The following is a 6,214-nucleotide window of genomic DNA, read 5'->3' as shown; positions in this document are numbered from 1 at the left end:
CTTTAGGAATAAGGTTCTTGGACTAGGTGTCAAGAATTTGGGCTTAGAGTATTGTTGAGCTTAAATTGGATTTTGGGCTTGTTGGCCCAAGCCTGTCGTAGCGTGACAAGCTAGTGACCAAGACGTGATTCTTATTGCAGCCAAAGTCTAAGTTTTAGGGTTTCTCCCATATTTAAAGGCATTAACTTCAAGTCTAGGTCATTCTCTTTATCCACCATCCTCCTAACTTGAAACCATAGCCTCTCTTCTCTCTTTCTCCTCTCGCTCTTGTCATATCTTGTTGAAGTGTGCCATTTGGGTGTTTTGAAGGAAGGTCATCATCCCATGGAGCTTGGGTGTGTATTTCAGAAGATATCCAACATCTTGTGCATCACTTAGACCTTTGTAAGTGTTCAAGTTCCTAACTTTGTGGCTTAAGCTTCGTAGATCTAGCATTTTATGGATTTTTATGTCTCTTTTGCAGTGCTGATTGGAGTTCATGGAAAACTTTAAATAAAGCTTGCAACTTTATCTACTTTGGATGTCTCTAGAGTGTTTCATCTTGTAGATCTAGAACTTAAGTATGGTTATGAATCGTGCATGATATAAAGGTTATATTTTTCCATTTTGACCTAAAATGGTGAAGGACATGCAAGTGACATCTATGTCCATAAAGTTAGGATTTTTATGAATCATTTTGGTGCAAAGAAGCTTTATGGAAAGTATGAGTTGTGGAATTTATAGGTTAAGCACTTAATGAAGAAAACCACTTTTGATCGAAACCGATGTGTGACTAAAAAGGCATGTGGCATGGTGGTGCTTTGCATTGCGACTAATTTGTCTTGACTTAGCCACGGCAGGGCCAAGGGTTTGTCACGGTGTGGCGGCTGTTGACCTGGTTGACCATTGACTTTTAGCCACATTGAGCTTGGGTTGAACTTGAAGTATTTAGGTTGTTGTTTGAGGTTTGAACTTAATTTATTTAGTGATAGTTTTTTTGTGGGTCTTATCAGTGCAAGGATTTGAGAGCATTGTTGTGTTTCTCCGATTCCTTGATTCCTGTGAGTCTTCTCACTATGTCAGGTGTAACATTGTATATCCTTTGTATGGTAAGATAGAAATATTGTTCAGGTACATGTATGATAGTTGACTAGGATGACTCCTTGTTGTGTATGTATAGTATGGGACACTTGGTGCCTTGATAAGCTAGATTGGTAGGGTCTCGTTTGTTAATTGCATTATACTGCTAGGTGTCATGATTGGTTAGGGTAATGATAGTATTGGCCAATCGTTAAGTGGACATCCTAGCGTTTGTATGCAGTTTAAGTTAGATAGCCTGAGAACTTTTGGTCTAAATCCTTATTGCATGGTTCTTGTTTGATTTATTTTTCTCAAGAAGGATCATTTGTTTGGCTATCTATCTGACTCCCGATTACATACAACTATATATTTACGAGGCGGTTATCAGTATTCACACTGTAACATACACGTTCTGAAATTGTGTATTGTTATTATTAAAAGTGAATAAAATTGAGTGTTGAGTTCTAACAGCTAGTTTTTACTAGAAATGAAGTAAAACTATGTTTAGAATCACTCATAAAATGTTGGAAGTCTTATAAGATTCCAATTAATAGCCAAATCATGAAAATTTAGCGAAAATATAAAATTTGAAATAAGTAAAATTTTATTATTGAAAGTTGTAGATAATCTCGTTAGAAACATTTAGGCGAAAACCTCATCGAAATCCGAGTTATAACGAAAAAGTTATGACCAAACGAAGATCCGTGATAAATCCGGAAAATACCTTGTCGCGTAAAAATTTAGTTTTCGATAAACTAATTTTTAGCCTTAGTAATGTAGATGAAAGTTGTAGAACTCGTGAATATAATCAACTTTCATATAAAGACCGTTTGAATCTGACCTCGTATGAGGAAGTTATGATTTTTCGAAGTTTCAGCTTAGCAGTAGACAGCTAAAAACTCGAATTTTAGATCGAGTGATTTTTAACCGACACAACCTAAACGAGAATTGAAGGTCTCGTCATTAGTAGTGCAACGGTAAAAAGTCTGCGAAAACGGACATCGGATGAAGAAGTTATGAATTTTTAACGGATTTTCCTGTCCCGGTCTGTTAAAAATAATAATATTAAAATTAAAATCAAAATTAGCCAACAAAGTCTAAACGAAAGTTGTAGAACATAATTCTAGCTTCGCGTGCATATAAAGAACGTCAAAAACGGAGCTCGTATGCGAAAGTTATGGATTTTAGAAGTTTTTGCACATTTTTCGAGAAAATTCGTATGAATAGTGAAATGCCACGTCACCCTCGTATGCGAGGCTTCCACGTGTCGGACAGGTGTTCGCTTCTGATTGGACCGCAGCCTCGCTGGCACCTTCTGATTGGTCCGATGTCGTGTCCGCCTCGTTTCCGACGTCGTGACTCACCCTCGCCCGGATCCGACGCGCGTCGCGATGAGTCGTCCGAAGCTGCTTAGTCACCTGGTGACTCCTCGCATCCGAAGACGCCTGTTGCGTCCGAAGCGAGCCACCTGGAGCCCTCGCATGCGCGCCATCTGGTCTTCTCACGAGCTGCCATCTGTCTCGCTGACTCCTCCTTCTGATCAGCGAACCCTCGCATCTCCTCCCTATAAATACAAGGCCTGCGAGCCTTGCCGAGGAATTTTAGAAAATTGCCATTTTTGGCCCCCTTTTCATATTTTGACTATTTTGACATCCCCCGAAGCCCCGGTGTCAATTTTAACACCCGAAACACGCCCCGAAGTGTCGTGAAGCCCGAAAAATTTATCTTTTCGGTTTTGAAGCTCTACCTTTTTAGAGTCCGGTTTTTAGCTAATTTTCCCGGTTTTCAACAAATAAAGTCATATTTGGAGCCGATATGCTGCTCAAATTACTATTTTAACCCCCGATTATTTTAAGGTGAGTTCAATATATAGGAACAATTGTATGTTATGTGTTATATGTGCTATGTGCTTTTTAGTGTTATTATTCCGGGTTATTTTCCCGGGTTATTTTTATTCGCTATTTTTAATAGCAAAGTTATACCTTTGACCATGTGATCAGTAAAAGGACTTAGATTCACGGTGGTACTGGTATGTAGCCTCTGGCCATGTAGAACATGTCTCGTAAGAGAATGACTTCTATTCTATGGCATTGGCAGAAGGTTAGATAGGACTGGTATGTAGCCTCTGACCATGTAGAGCATGACTCCGTAAGAGAATGAACTCTATTCTATGGTATTGGCAAATGGTTAGACAGGGCTTTAAGCCTGAAATCTACCAAAATGTTAATCCGAAGTTGTATATCTTCTGTGCCGTTTGGGCCAAAAGCTTTATTCATGCATATCAAGCATGGAAATTGTTATGTCTCATTGATCGTAAATCTTTGAATTAAATCTTGAGTTGATATTGAAAGCGTGACATATGATACGCATATGCTATTGTTGTTCTTGTTCCCTTTTGCTTCTGTCATATTGTTATATATAAGGCATAAGATTATATTGTATCTATTTATTGAATTCACTAAGCGTTATCGCTTATCCCTCTCAATATTTAACAATTGCAGGTGATGAGTATCCAATATAGTTTTATACTGCTGAAAGATTTAGAATAGTTAATACTATTTCTATGTATTTTAATGTTCATGTATGTATATGAATAGTAGATTCCTGGGTGGATATGAAATGTAATAAAACTTAGTCGGTTTGTATCCAATCCTTTGTAATCACTTTATCTATATAAAATATTGTTTTATAAATATGCATGTAGCTTGTTTCGAGGAAGTAACTTAAGAATAATGTTGGAATAGTATGAAAGTTTGGGTCTTTCATAAATAGGAAAGTTGGGGTCTTTCACACACTAACCCCGATATGGATATTAGAGGTGATCGAAAACCGCACTGCAACTAAAGTTAACTACAAAAACCGCATAAACTGCAATCGATAAACCATAACCGCAATAAAAACCGATGGTGAGTTTTTTGTTTTTCACAAACCGCAAATTTACGGTGCGGTTCAGTTATTAGTTTTCAAAAACCGTAAAAAAACCACACCGAACCGCATATATTATATACAATTTTTTTTATTAATTATTAATATATTAAATATTAAAAATAAGACAAAGACAAATAAAATTCTAAAAGACAACAGTGTTGGTTTTTTGTTATGTTTAATTTTGAAAAATGGTGAAATTTCACAATTTTAAGATATTTATTGTTAATTACTAGTGATTTCATGTTTTTAAGATATTAGTTGTTTGTGATTTAAGTTAAGACAAAACTGCACAAATGGTCCTTATGGTTAGCTGAAAATTGTCACTTTGGTCCCAAAAGGTTTGGACTAGCACTTGAGGTCCAAACTTTTCATTTTGTTGTCAGTTTGGTCCATTTTACTTTGAACTATTTTATAATGAAAATTTTGCCCTTACTTTTTTCTTTTTTAGTTTTCTTTATTAATTTTTATAACTTTTTTGATTAAATTAAGTAAACAAAATAGAAATCCAATTAACCTCTCTCTCTCTCTCTCTCTCTCTCTCTCTATATATATATATATATATATATATATATATATCTTTATCTCTCTCTAAAGATAAACTAGGGATCACTTCCTTCTTCATCCAATACACACCACAACGCTCTCTGTACTCCTGTAATGTCCCTTTGTTCGTCGTCTTCTATATAGTAAAAAAATCAAGCCCTTCTTTTCATCCTTTTTCTTTACACATCTACTTGTCTGTCGATAACCCATAGAAGACACACGCAAAAAAAGGGACGAATTCATGGTTGGCATCATCACCATCGATTTCAATCACTGTCTAACGCCATTGCCACCGAATGTCGTCATCATCTACCGCCACCACCACGTCCATCTCCACCTATAATTTGTTTGTCACCTTCATCTCCGCCCAAAAGTCATTCCTAAACAGTTAGATTCCACTAGCCACCGTCAATTTGTAGATTGTTACTTTGGAAAGAAACAGATGTCGCCAGAAACTATCAAACGCCAAAAATTGGTTCTTTAAAGTTGTCGATATGGAGAAATCAAGCATGTCGTTTGGTTTGTGGGTTTTAAATTAGAGCATTTTTCAGATCTACGATAGGAAAAGTTTTCCAAATGACGTTATGGTTAGGGTTTTTCATTCTTCAACTGCATCCAAATCGATTGTTAATTCATCCAACATATAACAGAAACACTAAATTAGATCAATAAAAAGGTATGAAAAAAATATTGAAATAGAAGCGGGTTCTCATTGTAAAGTAAAGTTCAAGATTCCAACATGATGCTCATACATTTCAAAGAAGAATACCTTTGGGTTTGAATTTGAATTTTTGGTGAAGTCTTTGTGCAACAAAGAAGCTAAAAACCGAAATTAAGTGTATTTGGTGTCGACTTACTTGGCTTACCAGAACCTTGTGTTGACTACAATGGAGGAAGCATCATGAAAATTTCTATGAATGATTTAATTACTCATGATCTGATCGATTTCAAAGAAAACACCAATCTGCAGTAGAGAGAGGGGGGGGGGAGAGGGAGTGGGAGAGAGAGATTCATTGGTTTTCCATTTTGCCTTTTATTTAATTTAATCAAAAAACTATAAAAGTTAATAAAGAAAAGTTTAAAAAATAAGGGCAAAATCGCCATTATAAAAAAGTTTAAAGTAAATTGGACCAAACTCGCAACAAAATAAAAATTTTGGCCTCTAGTGCTAATCAAAATCTTTTTGGACCAAAGTGGCAATTTTAAGCTAACCACGGGGACCATTTGTGTAGTTTTGTCTTAAGTTAAATATCTTATACATTATTCTTTATTATTATTATTATTACAATGAATATGTTTGAACTCTTAAAACCGATTGAAATCTAAACTACGGTTAAAAACCATACAAAATAACCGCAACATATCCATACGGTTAATAACCAAAACACAAAAACAAAAACAAAACAAAAAAAACAAAAACAAAACTGCACGGCAAAATAACCACCTAACAGCAACGCAAAAATAACCGTACCACACGGTTTTGAAAATGGATTAACCGCATTTGCGATTAGTGGTGAGGTTTTTGGCGAATAACCACACCAAACCGCACCGCGCTCATCCCTAATGGATATGGGCATGATTTGTATGAAAGACCAGGATGTAGCCCCTAACAATTGTATGAAAGACCAGGATGTAGCCCCTGCCAATTATATGAAATACCAAGATATAGCCCCTGGTAATTTGT

The sequence above is a fragment of the Lactuca serriola genome, chromosome 4 (assembly GCF_051521515.1).
Source record: "Lactuca serriola cultivar US96UC23 chromosome 4, Lser_US96UC23_V15, whole genome shotgun sequence".
Classification (NCBI taxonomy): Eukaryota; Viridiplantae; Streptophyta; class Magnoliopsida; order Asterales; family Asteraceae; genus Lactuca; species Lactuca serriola.
Note: the sequence above shows the minus strand (reverse complement) of the source record.